The sequence below is a fragment of the Monodelphis domestica genome, chromosome 4 (genome assembly GCF_027887165.1).
Source record: "Monodelphis domestica isolate mMonDom1 chromosome 4, mMonDom1.pri, whole genome shotgun sequence".
Lineage (NCBI taxonomy): Eukaryota > Metazoa > Chordata > Mammalia > Didelphimorphia > Didelphidae > Monodelphis > Monodelphis domestica.
Genome location: NC_077230.1, coordinates 130,250,395 through 130,267,383, shown reverse-complemented (window position 1 = coordinate 130,267,383; position 16,989 = coordinate 130,250,395). Strand labels below are relative to the sequence as shown.

The window sequence follows — 16,989 nt, the reverse complement described above, 5'->3', positions numbered from 1 at the left end:
TTGTTTTGGGTTGGGCCCTACTTGTTGATTAGATCTGAAGCTGGCATGAAATGAGACACTTGTAGGTAATTCAACAGTTAACAAAAGGAGATTTATTAAGTCATAACAGGGAAAAGATCTTCAACAAAGATGTTAACTGAGCTTACTGTTTTTTCAGCTAATTCAGACTCTTATGCTCCTTATTTGCCCATGTTGACCTGCTAGGCAAACATCAGTGAGAGAGAGGAAAGAGAGAGAAAGAAAGAAGAGTTAGAGACAGAGAGAGAGAAAGAGAGAGAGAGAGGGAAAGAGAGGGAGGAAGGGAGGGAGCAATTTCTTTTGTTGGTCTGTATTTAGGCAACCAGGAAGTATTATAAATAGCTTAAGTCTCTTTGATCCCATGATCCAATTAACTCTTGAAGATGGTTTCAAAGCCTTTGAAGGAAAAAAAAATATCTAAGACAGGAATGTCTTGAGAATGGTTTCAATAACTTTTAAGGAAAAAAACAACAACTTGCCTAGGTGGAGGGTCTAGGGCCTTGGCTATTGCTTCACTCCAAATCCTGTACTCTTTGTTATACAATATACTGCTGGTATTTCTTACTTTAAAAAGAAAGGGCAAACTTTTCAGTGATTTAACAGACAAGAATTTGATTCTTTTTCTCCTTCTTGTGTTACCTTAGACCAGCTACTTTTCCTTCCATGCCTCATCGTTTGTACCCGTAAAATCAGAAAAAAAAATGATAACTTGTTTCATTTGCTCTCTTGAGAGTATTTCTAATGAGAATAAGGTATGAGAAGCTATTTTGAATGCCTTACAAGAAAACTGTAAATCAACAGAACTGTGCTATTCTTCAACTTATGACAAAAGGAAGATAACGTTATATTTTTCCTGAACAGCTGAAGCCTCTCACTTTCAGTTAAAAAAAAAAAAAGCTAGAATCAGGTTTAGACCATTTAGTTTGGTTTTTGTTTATGCCAAAAATCTGTTCCTAGTTGGCATGGTTAAGGGGCTGGTTGGATGGTTGGAGTTAACAGGGTGAGGAGGGTTAGTTTATGCCACAGTGCTCAGTATAGTCATTTAACATGCTGTCAAAGCACCTGGTATACCCAAGGTAATGAGAGGGGTTTTAGAAATGCAGAGATCAATACTTTAACAAATGTGTGTCTAAGCCCTCCCAGGCTATTACTTATACAAGGCCATGTTCTATTTTTCACTGAGTTTGATGGCAACGATCAGGTTATGTCAGTAACTTAAAATAATATGGGCATTTTAGGTGACTTCAAACCAAGCATTTCTTCAGAATAGTTGTCATTTTGAGAATATAAGCAAGGAGAGGGCAGATCTTACCATGCCGGCACTTGTCTAATTGAGATGTCTCTATAGTTCCTTTATTGATTTAAAGGGCCTAAGACACACAGTACAGTAAATTATTTTTATATGCTACAGGGTCATCTGCTGTAAATCATGTTCCAATTCCATACAGATTTAAGGTACACAAAAGAAAAGACCTCTGCCTTCACTAGCAGAGGAAATAATCACACTCTCAGAGAAGAAAAAGAGACTTGTTATTTGAACATACTGTTCTTGATGATACTTTTTTTTAATTGGTAATTTTTCTTATGTAAAATTCATTAAAATGGAAAGTTCAAGGCCAATTACATTCAGGAAACTGAATTAAATCAATAAAAGATTTTTAAAGTATATATAACAGATAACATAATTATACAACAATTTGGATGCATCCAATGAACCATTTCTGATATACTTTCCCATTTTAATCTTATATTTTTAGATTATTTCTAGTTATGCTTATTTAAGCAATTCTATAATAATTAAAGCTTTTGTGAAAGACTTGTGATCATAGAACACGAAAGTAGTACATCTTTCTAGAATAGACAACTTTGAAATGATCATTGAAGATAGGTTCTCTAATGCAAATCATTTTATTGACAAAAAAATATTTCAAAGAACTTCGGTTCTTACCACCTCACACTTAGCAGATTGGCCAATATGGCAGCAAAGGAAAGTTATAAATGTGGGAGGGGATGTTGCAAAATTTGGACACTAATACACTGATGGTAGAGTTGTGAATTGGTCCAACAATTCTGAAGGGCAATTTGGAATTATACACAAAGGGCTTTTTTAAAATTAATTTTTTTAAACCCTTACCTTCCATCTTGGAATCAAAACTGTGTATTGGCTCCAAGGCAGAAGAGTGGTAAGGGCTAGGCAATGGGGGATAAATGACTTGCCCAGGGTCACACAGCTGGGAAGTGTCTGAGGCCAGATTTGAACCTAGGACCTCCCATCTCTAGGCTTGGCTCTCAATCCACTGAGCTACCCAGCTGCCCCCCACAAAGGGCTTTAAAAGAATGCCTTCCCTTTAATCCAATCATGCCACCATTGGGTTGTACTCCAAAGAGATAATAAGAAAAATACTTCTACAAAAATATCCATAGGTGTGTTCTTTGTGGTAGCCAAAAAATTGGAAACTGAGGGGGGTGCCTATCACTTGGAGAATGGCTGAACAAATAGTGGTATCTGATGGTGATGGAATACTACTGTGCTGAAAGGAATGATGAACTGGAGGAATTCCATGTGAACTGGAAAGACCTCCAGGAATTGATGCAGAGTGAGAGAAGCAGAACCAGGAGAGGACAATCCAGAGGAAATTATGAGAAAGAATGCTATCCACATCCAGAAAGAATTGTGGGAGCAGAAATATGGAAGAAAAACATAGCCTTGATCACATGGTTTGATGGGGATATGACTAGAGTTTTGATGTTAAAAGATCACTCTCCTGCAAATATTAATAACATGGAAATAGTTTTTGAACAATGATAGATCTATAACCCATTGGAATTGCTTGTCAGTTCCAGGATAGAGGAGGGAAGAGGGGAGAGAAAGAACATGAGTCATGTAACCATGGAAAAATATTCTTAATACATTTTAAATAAAAAAGAACCTCAGTCCTTTTTGTGTATGTGAAATAGTTATTATAATTCAGTTTTCTAAAGGTTGACAATTTGGGTTCAAATGAAAGCTGAACTGAGCAAATTGTGAGTAATGGAATATTGTTACTGTGACAAAACCACTTGGATCTTATTACTGAGAATCCCTATAAGTGAATTTTGTTGTTAGTTAATTAGTCATGTCTGATTTTGTCATCCAATTTGAGTTATTCTTGGCAAAGATACTGGAGTGGTTTGCCATTTCCTTCTTCATTTCATTTTACAGATGAGGAAACTGAGGCAATTAGGGTTAAGTGACTTACCTAGGACCACACAGGTTTTAAATGTCTTAGATTTAAATTCAAGTTCTTCTGACTCTAGGGTTGGCATGCTATCAACTGCACTACATAGCTGCGCTATAAATAAAAAAGGACTGCTCATTTCCAAATCACACGAAGTTGATCAAAAGGAACTTTATATTTTATATTCTTTCAAGATGGGCAGCAGATACTATATCAATATGTGGAATGAGATATACAAAGCAATGTTATTCTTTGTACAGCTAGCAAACAGAAGAGGACTTGAATAGCATAGATATACAACCAAATAGTATATATATACACATATATATATATGTATATACATATATATTTCTATATACATATATGTCAATTTGCTTTGGATTAATAGTTCTAATCTCCATGCCATTGAAAGCTTTTACCAGAAAAATAGATTTGTATTTCCCTCTGCCATACCACACTGGAACGGTTCTGGTGATAGATTTTTTTTTAATTTTATTTTTTTGTCATGCAAAACATACTTCCCTGTTGGTCATTATTGTAAGAGCACACTCATACAAAATCAAAACCCCAAACTAAAACCATAAATATGCTTATTTCCCAGCCCTGGAAGGAATTTCACTGGGAGGTAGTGAGATCTATCCTCATCATTAGGGAGTGAGAGGAAGTTTGCATTCCCTCCCTTCCCCTTAATCCACTCCATTACACTTGATTTCACTTAAGTACAAGAATCTCCAATCCTTCAAGAGAAAGAAGAAGAAAAAGTGAAAGGACCTATGAAAGCTACTGCCTAAATGGAATGGGAAGAAAATGTATGAAAAATCACATACAGAAGTCACATGAGTCCTTCCCCCGCAAGGAATGTAGAATACAAATTAAGGAAAAAAACACAAAAAACTAAAATGAATATTAATCCCAGGTTCTGGGATAGCACAGATCAAGCTCAATCTTCAGAGTCCTCTTCTGTTTTAATTCATGTTGAAATCCAGTATTTTACCTAATTATCCTAGAATTTGGTCCTATTCATGATTTATATCCTCTATAAATATATTTATGTACTAATCTAAGAAATACTAATTTAGCATTAACTTAATACCACCTAAGTCTATAGGTATTCTAGAATCAAGGAGAATCATAAATTATATAAGTAGGAGCAATTGTAGAATATTATTTGCAAAAATGCATGCATGTGTGTATGTACACACATATATGTATGTGTATGTATCAATGAACATACTTTGTTATTTAATGTATAAAAATAAGTTTTCAATGAGAAAATCTTTTCTACCAGTACAGATCTACAACTTCTGTGTTAACTAAGAGTTAGAGTCTTCAAGATTTGCCATGGTGCATTGCAAGGTTAAGTGGCCTGCCCAGCTTCACACAACCAGTGTGTATCAGAGGTGGGACTCAAACCTTGGTCATTCTGATTCAAACACTGAGTCTTTACCTTGCCACTTCGGTTCATTGTCATGATGATAATAATGATAATACATAGTATTATGTTCTCTGCCTCCTAGAATCCCTTGCCTTATTCAAAACATAGCCTAATCAAACAAGTGCCTAATCTCAGGTGCTATTGCTCAATCTCCTAAAATTTCCTTATATTGACTTTGAACACATTCAAAATATTCTTGAAAACCAATAGCTCAGAACCAATAAGACTTGGCTTCAAATCCCATCTCTAACACATGTAGTTTGCGTGACCCTAGATAACTCACTTCAACCTTTGGTGCTATAAGCATCTCTAAGAATATAAGTTTCAGCAAAAATTCAGCCCTATATTGGTTGAGATATTTATTATTAGGGATATCCTAGTTCTAGTTCCTATCCTTTCCCTGATTTACATATACTCATATATGGTTATATCATCTCCAAAATCAAGTATAAGCTCCTCAAAGATAGGAACAGTTTCATTTTTATTTTCATATCCTCAGCACCTAGTATGGTGCCTGGCAAATAAATTTTGCCTTATGTGCCCTCAATTGAACAATCAGTATATGTATTATCCATCATCAATGTGCCTGGTAGCATAACAGATAAAATTCAGAACCAAGCATAACATATTAGTCCATAAAAGAACAGAGAAATAATTAGTATCCATGATCAAAGCATCAAATGGAAGAGAGTTAAGTGTTTCACTTGCTGCCTGGAAATGTTAAATGTGGTTTATGTCTATACACAGGCATTTGGTGGAAAGCTAAGTAAAGCAACTTACTGAAATTTCTTTGTGGTTACTAATTGTCCTCAGATGTTAAAAATTAGTTGAATGTCATTTAAATCTTTGCTCTCTACATATGCAGTCCTTCTTTGAAGCTACTCTGACCTTCTCCTCTTGCACTATTATCCATTGCCTTGTAGCTATTTCTTTGCTTACAGGGATTTCTCATATCACAGTCGATTGCTATGGCTAGGTGCAGTCCGCTGCATGCTGAGCCTCAAGGAGACTTAGAAGGAGATGATTTTTACTGCTGAACCACTCACTGGTTGCTGCTTCCATTACTGGCTCACTAAGATTTTATAGAAACTGAAAGTATATTTTCTGCTGCTATTTTGAAGCGGTGGGTTCTTGGCATCAGAATTAGTGCTTCTGTGTGTGAGGGGGCAGAAAGCCCTATATGTGTAAATTGAAGAAGATAAATTGCTCTTAAATGTTCTGGCCATGTACATTTGCCTTCTTCTGGTTGACTTATATATTAAAATAGCATTTTTATGTGTCAGGGGGAGGATAAAACATGACAAGATGGGCAGGATGGTCAATTGGTCTTTGGAGAGTCAGTGGTTGTGTTGTTCTTCTACTTCATTCATATCTCAAAATGTTCATCAACTTTCACCTGCATTGGAAGTCTTCTATTCTGAGCGCTTTGTTCCTCTCATTGAATCTGGAAGGTAATTTCATATTGATTTGGAATTGCCATTTCTACAGTATCAGCAATATTTCTGACTGAGGTGCCTTATAAAGTGGGACCTCTCATTGGTGTATCTCTGTAAATCTCCCTGAACTTTAAAAGGCCAGAGGGATGTTGGTTTTATGATAAATTGTTTTTAAAATGCAGCAGATGAAAGAGAAGTCTTTTTTAATAGAAACTTCTTAATGCCTGGTTAATATAACGGAGTCGTATTTTGTTGTCATAATTTATTTTCTTATCTCTAGTACCTAGGCATTAGCTTATATATAGCAGTGGAGGGAGGAAGGACAATTAGATTTAGAATTGGAAAGAGAAGTCATATGTTTTATGTTCCTAGTCATTAACTTGTTAAGAACCAGTCCTTTGGCATCTTCATTTCCTAGTTTATTGATTTAAAACAGTGGGTGATCATCTGTATTCCTTATTGACTTACCAAAAAGTGAAAATTAGGTAGTTATTACTAATATGAGATGAAATATAAATATATATGTAGTGCATTTAAAGTTTGCAAAGCACACTTTTGCATTTTTAATTTGAAGTAACTATTAATTCATTAAGGTGATACTTAAAAAGCCTCAGGTTAATCAGCACAAGAAGGGTGCTTATAATTGTCATAGCTAGAATTTATATATGTTAAGACTTGCAAAGTGATTTATAAATATTATCCAAGTTTATCCTCACAACAAATGCTGAAAAGTAGGTTTCCTCATCTTTCAGATGAGGAAACGAAGGTAGATATAAATTAAATGACTTCCCCAGGGTTATACTGCCAAAAAGTCTCTGAGGCTGTATTTGAATTCAGGCCTTCCTAAAGCCAGAGCCAGAGTTCTCTCAGTGCACCATGTAGTTGCCTTTTATTATCAAAATTGTACCAAGGTAAACTTGAATAGCCCTCAAGAGTCCTAGGTTATGGCTCTAGCTATAACACTAGAAGCTGTATCAACTCAGGCAATTCCTTCAATCCCTCTAGGTCTCAGTATCCTAATATGTAAAATATGTGTACTGGATGGAATGGGCTTTAACTTTCCTTTTTTGCTCCAAGTGCTATTATTCCATGATTGGGGGAAAAATTCTTGCATTTCTTCTCATAATGCCATTTGTATCATCCATGCTGTAAGGACTGTGTTCTTTGTGGAATAGCATCCAGGAGTTTTTTTGACACTATTTTATTTGGGTCACTGAGGACCTGAAAACATTGAGATTGAAAGATTGTCAGGTACAAACTAGATTCTTGCTGTGTGTGGACAAACAAAATAAAATACAGGGAATCCTGACTGTCAAAGGGGACTCAAAAGATTTCAAATGTGAATAGAGTCCTACACATTCTTATCTCTATCTTTGCCCCAATTTTGGCTTACCCTGATCATGGGTGAAGAAATCCAGAACAAACAGAATGTTACAAGTTACAGCTTTGATATTACTTTAAAATCTCCTATGTGAGAAAGTATACAAGGGTAAAAGTAATAACAAAAGCCTGTTGTTTCTTTAGCAAATCACTGATATTAAATCCAATGTAATTCAACAAACATTTGTACTACATCCAAGATGTCGTGTTAGATGCTGTGAATGTGTGAAAAACAAACAAAAACAGTTCTTGTCCTCAGGGACCTTACATTCTAATGGTGGTAGGGAGAACCATTAAACATATAAAGCATCTAAGTGCTTATATCTAGAGGAATCTGGAAAGCCTTTCTATGGGATGTATCATATGAACTGTCTAAAAGGAATGGATGTTTAGGAGTTGAGTTAAGGAGGTAACAGAACACCGGTGGTTTATCTTATTTTGATGCATACAAGTATCAGTTTGGAAGCAATAACAAATAAGCCACAAATTTAAAATTGTGAATTTTTTCAGAATTGTTTTTGCTGAGTTTTGTCTTTTAAATGATATTGGCAGAGATTATTTTTTAATCATTTGTTAATCTGGTGAACTGTATATATGGTACAGTGCCTCAGCTTAAACTGGTTGCAAGGTTATTCCATTGTGACTTTTGAAGAATAAATTTTCTTTCTTGTAACTAGTATGTGAATTAAAAACTCATATTCCTAGTCATTAATCATATACATTTTAGGAATTAGCCTCATTCCATGCCTTAGTAGTAAAGAAAGATTTTGAATAAAAGAGCAATTTTTTGTTCCAAATGCCATGAATTTTAAGAAGACCTCCTCATTGTTGATTTAAAGGTTTCCTTAGAAATAATCTACCTCAACTCCCTTCTTTCTAAAATTAGTCTTCTTTAATTTAATTTTTATGTTTATTCTCATCTTTACAAACACCAGTAAATATGAATATTTCCATAACTATTTCTAAATGCAAAGAACAGAAAGAGAATCATAAATGAAACTGTGAATCTACTATAGCTTATTTTACAAGTAAATATTATATTTAATGACATAATATAAAACCCTTCCTTTTAGCATATGTAGGACTAAATTTCCAGAGTAATTAAATGGCTTGGACAACCTAGCTCACAAAGAAAGTATGTAGTAAAGCCAAAATTCATACAAAAGCTCCTGAGCTCTGGATTCAACATTTCATCCCCACCACCATCTTGCGTTCTCTTCTGTGGTTCACTTTCAGAACCCAGAATTAGTAAAATAAAGGCACATAAATGTGTGTGTTTGTGGATGGGAGCATGCATGTATATGAATACCCAAATATACTTATGCAAATACATAAAAGATGCATATTTTCAGAGTGGGAAATCCAGGTTTGGGAACTCTGAGGTAGTGTCCTGAGGTATATAGAGGTTAAGGGACTTAGGTGGGATCATTCAGATAATAAGACTTTCTTGATTCTAAATCTAGCATTCTCTCCCCTATAATATATGACTGCTTTCACCTTTTTTTTTTTTTTGGTGTGGAGCAATATGAGACCTAGTTATGTGATTTCATCAATGTGGACAAACATGGTGTTTCTCCAATTTGCTCATGAGGAGTACCCTTATTTCCTGGGATTCTGAGAGGATAAGTTATAATAAAAATAGATCATATATGCTTGACAGGATTTGAACCCATATCTTTTTTTTATTAAAAGACCAAAACTTCTATGCATAACCCTATTCTATCTCATAGAGCACGTCTATGTGCCTGTCCAAATTGTATCAACATTTTCCATGAAAGGTGAGCTTTTTGTTTTATTTTATTTTATTGGCTTTTGCTCTCAAGATGATACATAAAAATAACTATAATGAAATGGTCATATGGGAGTATGGCCATGCTCTTTCAATTAAATTATCAGGTTAACTAACAAATTGACAAGACATTCTTATCAGGCTAATGAGTAAAATTAACTATTCATTAGTCTTTTCAGTGAAATAGCTAAAATATTGAGAATTGAAGTGATCTTACCCTATTCCTGTGGTTAACAGAAAGAGCAGTGTACTAGGAGTCAACTCACTGACCACACTCGTCCACACTTCATAGCCTTTGCTGAGCATCATAAATTGTATTTTTTGTGAAATGTTTATAACAAGGTTTCATAGCTATAAGACTGCTGAACAGTCAGAGTCAGTTGTGCTGGAATTGACTCATAAACAGCCTATGCCCCCACACACTTGATGGCTCTGAAAAACTGTACGGTGCTTAGCAACTTGTGAGTACCCAATAAATATCCATTAATGATGATGATAATGATTTAGAACTGTGTCTAGATTTCCAATAACAATCCAAACAGGGGACATCATTCATAGTAATTGCTCTCTTTGGTTGACTAAATTGGTTGACGAATATACAGGAAGCTGATTTTATTTTTCTTATTAAAAATAAAATACATTTTCCTTTTTCTTCTGTTTTTCTTCAATCTGAAGAATTCAATATGCAGAACATGAAAATGATGCATACCATAGACACCAAAAAATTCTTATTGATGTTGCTTTATAAGGGTTATCATAGAAAGGCTGATAAAAAAGCTAAGGGGCAGGGTTATATATGACTTTATAACTCCTATAGTACATAGCACAAGCTCAATATTTTGTATATAATAGGTACTAAAAAAATGTCGTGAAATAATAAACAATTCACTTTTTATTTTAGGCTTAGGCAAGTGTCCTAAACAGCAAAACAAAGAAATTTGTTTATGTAAGTTTGTTTATATGTGTTTGTTTGGAAATTTAAAAGATTTCATATCAGCAGTTGTTATTCACTGTGAGGGAGTCCCTTAGGAGGTTCTGCAGTAAATATCTCCTGAGTGTCTTTTCAAATATGATAATATACCTTTCATAAACCTAAGCTATCTTTGCATGGAGATGGTTGAGGAGAGGAGCCTGGGTCTCTTCCTCTTTGGAATTTGTGATATAGTTTTTAACCCCAAAAAGATGAGTTATCTGTTTCAGAGTACTCTTTGGAAGATTACCTCCTTGAGTACAGTAAAAAGAAAAAGCTGGGTACATTTGAAAGAGTACTTCTCATTGAAAAAAAGTTCATTCTCAGAGAGTATTTTATTTATGACCCTCAGATAGTGTTTATATCAGTCTATCTATGAATGTGTAGGGGATAAATCTAAGAGCAGCAATCCAAGAAGTAAAGATTGTTGTTTTTATCATCATTTTGGTCCATTGGCAGAACATTTAATAAATTTTGTCCTGATAGAGTAGATCTTTGAGTACTGACTGTAAATACTAGAAAGAAACATTATTTGAAACTCTTTGTTTAAATAATGAAAAAATTATTCTGTTAAAATGTTTTTTTTGTTTATTTATGCCTATATCTGTTGCTGATAAACTATTTCAGTCTATTATGGATACTTATTGTAAAGAAAGAGGAGAATTAGTCATATTTTATTTATAGGGATCTGACTAAGGAAACGTGTCATAATTTTTCTTTTAATTGCATTATCTTCTCTTTTGAAAACAGGGATAATGCCCATATTTATTCTATCAGTCAAAAAAGTATTTATAAGCACCTCTTGTGTGCCAGGAACTGTACTAAGAGCCATCTTGATTCTGAAAATTTCTTGAAGGTCCACCTGTCACTACAGTCTATTTCTACTTTGTAATATTAGAGAATCAGTCCTGAGTGATATCAGTGAATATCTTCTCAGGCATCTTAACTAACTAATTGACTGGAATTGATCAGATGGACCATGTAACAATCTAGTTCAATACATTCAATTTAATGAATGTTTATTAGGTACTATTATGGGCCATGCACTGTTCTAGGTGCTGGCTTCAGTCAGAAATGCTAAATTTGTCATGCTAGTGATTTTTACCACATATACATAATTCTCCATTAGAAAGTAAACTCTTTTGGGGAAAAAAAAACCCTGTTCTATTTGGGTCTTTGCACTTCCAGGTTTTAACACACATATACTTAACAAATACTTCTTGATTGATTGATTAGGAGTCTCTGACCAATTCAATGATTTATACACTCACCTTTATGTCATAGGGTGTAACACTGTTGGGATATCTGAGGGGCACCTTCTCATGGAGGGCAGATAGCCTAATGGTGTCCTGATTTAAGGATACAGACAACTGATTCAAATTGTATCTAATATTTGAACTCAGGTAATTGGATCCTTGTCAGAGAAGCTAACTTGCTCTATAATCTGTCAAAGGGATCTGTGATACAAATATATTTGTGCTCCTACAATCTCTGCCTGTCCCCTTAATTCACTTCTCCCAATTTTATTTTCCTTCTCTTTTTCTCATTTTCTCTTCTTCACTTTTCTTCCTCTGCTCCCTTTGTCTCCTCTCCTTCTTCCATCTTTTTTTCTATCCCCTTTCTCTCTCTCTCTCTGTCTTGTTTATCTCTTTCTCCCTCTTCTTATAATCATATGATATCTTAAACAGCATAAAGCAGTCCTATGGCTTGGGAATGTGGAATTCATGATATACAACAGAAGTACAGCTGCCTGGAAGGTCTGAAAAGGGAATTCCTCAACTTAAAGCTCTGACCACTTTCTGTCATTTGGTTTCCTTTTCTAAGGGCAAGTCAGGGATTAAAGACTTTCTTAGTCTAAATACGAACATGACAAAATTAGGGATAAAGTCACAGATAAATAAATGATAGACAGACATGAAGATAGCCACTCAACCTGAATGTTCATGAACCACAATGTTTTTTGTTGAAAGAGAAGAGAATTTTTTAGTTCCATGATCCCAGAATCTAGCATTTTAGTCAATTAGGGAAGATTTTTCAATGGTGCTACACGCCAAATTTGAGAGTTCAAGGAAGTTACCTGAAAAGATAGAATGATTATTTTTGATGCAATGGGCTAAATAAAGAAAAAAACTGTCTGCACAATTCCTGTAGTATCCTAATAAGATAGTAATGCCAATCATTTCCTTAGTTAGAAAAGTCTGAGGGCAATAACAGAACTTACCTCATGGGGTTGTTTTTCTCATTTTGAGAAAAAGGGGCAATTTTTAAAAGATCTTTTGCAAAATTCAAATCATTATATAATTGCTAGTTAATAATAATACCTTATTCAGTAGCACCTAGAATATGTTCATTTTCCATGAGGAATCCAAATTTTAAAATAATACTATTATTCTTTGAGAATAAGAATGTGTAAGGCATCTGTGGAAAAGATAGATTTATTAGAACTGGGGAAAAGTTGCCAGTTGCCATGCTGACTAACTGCAAGTTAAGTTTTATTGTGTCGTGTGTGTGTGTGTGTGTGTGTGTGTGTGTGTGTGTGTGTGAAGCTAATAGCTTTTAATGCATTTTTGGCATTTTGAGAGTACTGTGTATACTTTCCTTTTTTTTTTAATTAAAAAAGCTAACCCATTCCTAATTTGCACTTCCTACCTTGAAAGATTATATAGGAGCTAGGAATTCAAATAATCAGTTTTTGTGAGTGGGTGGATGGGGAACCTATATTGATTTTGGAGATTTCCTAGTCTCATCACGATGGCCAAAGATCCCAAGAGAAAAAAATATCATCCCCAAAGGACTGAATTAGAGTAGGGCCTGAACAGTGAATTACACCTATAACTTTTTGCTTTATTTTTCCTAATGTGAAATTGAAATTTCTGATTGATAAAATTTGTTTGGTCTCCATAGCAAACCAAATGAAGACATTCTGGACTGTGTAAAATTTCCAGTATATCCAGTTTGACTATTACATTGATCAGATATCCCAGAAAGCTCAAGGGACTTGACTTCCCTTTGTACTGGTGCAGACAGAGCCTGAGAGGTTAACATTTTTAATAATCTTTCCACATAGACACTCTTACTCTTCCTTATAAGAGTCAATTTCTCACTAGCCTTGTGGGGACCTAAGTTTGACAGGGGGGAAAAACAGAAAATGACAATATTGATTTCACTCCATTCCATCTTCACAAGGCAAGTTCATATAGAGCTTGCTTCAATCTGACTTCCATCATTCTATGGTGTCATGGAAAGGGAAAGAAAGCTTGTTTATTGTTGTTATTCTGAATATCTAGATTAAACAAATCAGTTTTACTTTGAACTCTATTCCTAAATCCTAGAGATCACCTTTGGTGCCAGGAAGACTTTGAGAATTAATTTTCTTTCTCCTAACAATTCAAAATATTGTCAAGAGAGACCCTAGTGGAACAGTAACATATTAGTATAATTCCAATATGCATGACATATATAACACTTATAGTGTATTGCCTTTTCACAAACAATCGCCAAAAGCACATGAGATGTTATCAGGCACTATAATACAGCCTGCACTAATAGATTAGATTTGAACTGCCCATGGATTCTATGGATGTTGATTTTTTAGGCAAGCCTGATTTAGTGAGGAGAAGCTCGACATACTCATGGCATGTGGAAATTGTCAAGATTTTGGAAGCTCTGACTACTGCAAGTACATTCATAATCTGATGGAGTCAAGATAAATTAAGGGTAGTATCTACATTCTTAATAACAGATCAGTTTAATTAATAATAATCATAAGTGAAATTTAGGTAGTGCTCTGAGTCTTGAGCAACTCATAATATAATGCCTGGCACATAATAATAGCTTATCCATTATGACTGACAGATTGTATATTATGTCCTCATTTTATACCACCAACAGACCCTTTGTATGAGTTGAAAAATTGCACATAATAGCGAACTCCATTATTTAATAAGTATTTCTTATATGAACATACCTAGACACTTTATGACTTTTCTTAGTCTTATCAGAGTTACCAGCATCATTAGTCTTGTATTTTGGGGTCATTATTATTAACTAAATTGTGTTAATGAGACAAAGAGAAGCATACATGACTTGTTACAAGCAAGAACTCCTGACAAAGACTGATGTGAGAGCTAATCCTTGGTGTAAAGCAAAGTAATGACTCACACTAACAATTCTTAGAGTGAAAATGAGTATGATTGGGTGAACTGCTTGGAGGCTTTAAGTAGCTCTGAAAAATGGTACAGATTTAGAATGTAATTTTTTTTTATTTTACACATTCTTCTGTCCTTTTTTCAATTGTCAATCATATATATATTTGTATGTATATATATATATATATATATCTGAATTCACATGTATTGAGTTTGTGTAAAATGAGATCTTACTGTATTGTTATACCTGTTTTTACCAATGAGAAAGCATGCTCAGAATTAAGCGGTTATATAGCTAATATTTTGAAGGAAGAATTCTAAACCAGGACTCTTAAGTATTACTTGGATCTCTTTTGAGCCTTGAAACAAAAATGTTAAGAAGGGACTTGTTGCCCTTCATAAGCCATAAAATCAACATATCTTCATTTTCGATGAATCTGCTACAGTGAAAACTAGAACACATGCCCTATATAGTACATTAATAATGCTTGCTAACAAGAACATTCTCTCTCCTCCTTTACTTGAATTGTTTATATACTTATTTTCTATTTGGAATATTTGATGGAAATTAGGTAATGCATTATTTTATTCATCACTAAAGCTTCATTTAACTTGCACTCATAGAAGAGCTTATTAATGAAGTTCATAAACTCTCAGTGTGAAGAGTTTAGATCCAAAAATATAAGGGAAAAAAGATTCTAGTAGAAACCAATCAGAAGTAGCTATGGGAGCAGAGTGAACATCTAAGATAAGAAAGTTGCTCTGGGAAGTAGAAGGTTTTGAGAGTTGTAACAGTTAAAATTTAGGGGAAATGGGGAGACTGAGGCATCTGAGGCAGGTAGAAATTAGTTTCTCTCTGCAAGGAGTATTATATTTTTTAGAGGTTTATTAAAGGCTAAAGATTAAAGAATATACAAGTAAGAAACATGTGCCTAGGCCAGAGGCCTAGACAAAATAACCTCACATCACGCAAGAGACGAGCCTGCTCCAAAATGGAAGTCCAAAAAGAGCCAAGACCCTCAAAAGCCTTTGAATCAACTTAAATACCTTCTCGATCTCGGCCCAGGTGAGATTACAAGGCATTCTGGGGAAGTGGAGCAAAGGCTCATGGGGATTGTAGTCCTGTATTCGAGTCTATTTTTTACATACCCCCGTATGATCATTTGTGGAAAAATTAATTTTTCCCCAAAAGGATCATAAAAACATAATAAACTTAAAAGATTACAATAGTGTGAGGATAAGAGAAAAAAGAATAAAACCAATAATTGCTGAATACATTGACAAAAAGCCATTAGGGGGCAGTCCCCTTTGGCATAAAAGTATACATACAAATAAATGTTCAATCAACCACACCCAAAGTTCAATTTTGTGCAACTTGTGGTCTGGAGGCTTCTTCATGGTGGCTTCTCCAACAGTTCAGTTCTGGATTCAGAGAGGTAGCATCTTCTTTACCTAAAATTCTTCTCAAAAGGAATTTAAACTTGTGCAATTTAAATAATGATTTTTTTTTACATTCCCCCGTGTTGTGGGTGATTGAAAGATTCAGAATCAGTTAGGGATGCATGGCTGAGGTATGAGGTATATGAATCAATTGGCAAGAGATATTAAAAAGACATCAGAAAATCCAAAAGAAAAGAAAAATTTCTGGATGAAAATATAGACTATCAAAGTCTTATGTGTAAAAATTCCAAGAAGAAGAAAAATAAATCTATAACAGGTCCTTCAATCAGGGCCCAATCAAAATGATCTAAGTAATGATGCATTTACCCAGTCAGTGCCAGGACTACAGAAAGGTACCACACTATGAGAGGCAGATAAGAAAGGGACCAGATTATAGGAGCCAAGGTTTCGGGGATACTCGTCTGTGAGTACCTTCAGAGTGAGTGTGGATACAAGGAAAGCCTATGTCTTAACATATGTTAAACATAGTAACCTCGAGTCTTCACACTAGGTTCAAGACCTTTGTATTAGCCTAGAAGTGCATCAATCCATCCTAGATTGGCCTTTCTTTGGCCCTATGAAATGGCTCTTGTGTGTATCTCTTGTCCTGGAATCAGACAGAATCATCAAGCAAAGTCCCATAATTTATTTAAATAATTAGTGGCATCATTTTTATAGTCACAAGCCTTTTAGGGCATGTATTAGCAAATGTATCTTAAACTTAAAAATCAAAAGGTTAAAGAAAATCTTAATTCTGGTGACATGTGCTTCAAATATAAAAAAGGAGAGAAAAAATAATAAAAAAACTGAAAAAGTATATTGCACATGCAAGAAAAATATAATAATAAAAGACCTTTTAAAAATTCAAAAATATAGCTTATAACCATTGACACTCTGTGTCAGTTAAGAAAATATAAAATACAAGGCTTTCTCACCAAAAAATGAGATCCATTTCCTCTTTGTATCTGGCCATGATCACTGTGAGTAGAAGGCAAATGAATTGAACAAGGTTAACGATTTTTCATTTTTAAAAATACAGTAGTACAAATATGTAGATATCAAAATCCCCAAAATTCTCAATAGCCCAATTAATTACAATAGCAAACACACTTTCATATTTCACATAAGTTGCTGTATGACATTTTTAAAACCTAT

At 34.4% G+C, this 16,989-nt stretch overlaps 1 protein-coding gene across 7 annotated transcripts in view; it reads left to right on the top strand.

Moving 5' to 3' along the window:
- Nucleotides 1-16,989, top strand: part of NCKAP5 (NCK associated protein 5) — a 1,174,517-nt gene that overhangs the window by 641,410 nt on the left and 516,118 nt on the right. The gene's annotated exons all lie outside the window — the stretch shown is intronic.